This window comes from Canis lupus, chromosome 31, assembly GCF_003254725.2.
Source record: "Canis lupus dingo isolate Sandy chromosome 31, ASM325472v2, whole genome shotgun sequence".
In the NCBI taxonomy this organism is placed as follows: Eukaryota; Metazoa; Chordata; class Mammalia; order Carnivora; family Canidae; genus Canis; species Canis lupus.
The window spans coordinates 1,313,888-1,315,792 of record NC_064273.1 but is presented as its reverse complement, the minus strand read 5'-3'; the positions used below and the strand labels follow the sequence as shown (position 1 = coordinate 1,315,792).

At 42.4% G+C, this 1,905-nt stretch overlaps 1 pseudogene; it reads right to left on the bottom strand.

Annotated features, from left to right (window-relative positions):
• Positions 1 to 297: 297 nt before the first annotated feature.
• LOC112661834 (alcohol dehydrogenase class-3-like) lies at positions 298 to 1,395 on the bottom strand (annotated as a pseudogene).
• Positions 1,396 to 1,905: the final 510 nt, after the last annotated feature.

The following is a 1,905-nucleotide window of genomic DNA, read 5'->3' as shown; positions in this document are numbered from 1 at the left end:
GTAGATTCGGTATTTCTTAGTTTCTCACAAGTAGGTTCAGGATACTATTTTGGCAGAAGAGTCTATTGATGGTATGTGGTGTATTGCATTCATGATATCACATAATATCAGGAGACACAGTGTTAGCTGTCACATTGCCAATACGAGTTTGGTCACTTGCTTTGCCAGATCTTTCCATTTTAAGACTATTTTTTTCTATTTTTTTCTGGGGCACCTGAGTAGCTTACCACCAGTTGGCTGGGCGTCCACCTTCAGCTCAGGTCATGATCCCTGTGCTCCTTGTGTTTTCTCTCTCTTTCCTGCATGCAACAGGTCAAAGGCTTCATTAATTTGGTCAAAAGACAGACTGTGAGTCACAAATTCATCAACTTTTATCTTTTTGGACATATATTCGGACACCAACTTTGGGACACTTCCCACACTCTTCCATCCTCCAAAGGCAGTGCCTTTCCATACGCGGCCTGTTACCAAGTGAAACAGGCGAGTGGCGATTTCTTCACCTGAAGCAGCTACTCCAACTATGACACTGACACCCCAGCCTTTGTGGCAGGCCTCTAGCACTGCTCTCATGACTTTCACGTTACCAATAAACTCAAAGGAATAGTCCACTCCCCCATCAGTCATTTCAATGAGCACTTCCTGGATGGGTTTACTGAAGTCCTAGGGGTTAATACATTCAGAAGCTCCAAACTCCTTGGCACTTGTGAATTTATCTTTATTGATGTCCACACCAATGATCCAGGATGCACCAGCCACCTTACAGCCTATGATAGTTGCCAATCCAACTCCTCCTAGGCCAAAGACGGCACAAGTAGAGCCAGGTTCTACCTTGGCAGTGTTCAGAGCAGCACCATAACCAGTTGATATGCCACAACCGAGAAGGCAGACTTTATCCAAAGGTGCTAAAAGGATCAATTTTAGCAACAGAGATAGCAGCCACAACTGTATATTCAGAAAATGTGCTGGTTCCCATGTAATGTAAAATTGTCTTTCTTTTGCAAGTAAATCTGCTAGCACCATCTGGCATTAATCCTTTCCCCTGTGTAACTCTTATATTCTGGCAAAGGTCTGTTTTAAGGTTTAGACAAAATTTGCATTCTCCACACTGTGGGATGTAAAGTGGGATGACAGTGTCACCTGCCTTCAGCTTAGTAACTCCTTCGCCAACACTTTCCACAATTCTAGCACCTTCATGTCCCAGGATCATTGGAAAACTCCCTTTGGGATCAGCCCCACTCAGGGTGTAGGCATCAGTGTGGCAAACTGCAGTGGCAATAATCTTAATTCAAACTTCATGAGCCTCTGGGGGTGCCACCTCTACCTCTTTTATAGAGAGAGGCTTTCCTGCCTCCCAGGCAACTGCAGCCTTACACTTGATAACCTGGTTCGCCATGTTCTCTGATTCAGGCCAGTGAGGGCGGACTGAGAAAATGAGATGTTACAAGTCATGCACATCACTTAGACAAAGTGGCCATTAGGGTATACATGATGATTGCAAGTGTTCTGCATGGCTAGTTACTTCTGGCTACATTGGAAAGATAACATAAAGAAAATGATGAGTTTAGGACTTCACATTTTCTGTTCAAGTTATAAGCAGAGAACTGAAGTGTTCCAATGACTGCCCTAAAATAACCACTTGTCTCTTATCTATAAAAGATAAGGTAAGAGTGGACATCCCTGTCTTGTTCCTGACCATAGAGAAAAAGCTCTCAGTTTTTCCTCATTAAGGATGATATTAGCTGTGGGTTTTTCATATATGGCCTTTATAATGTTAAGGTATGTTCTGCTTAAATCGCCTTTGTTGATGGTTTTTATCATGAATGGATGTACTTTGCAAATGCTTTTTCTGCATCTATTGACATGATCTTATTCTTATGACAGTTTTTATCCTTTCTTTATTAATGT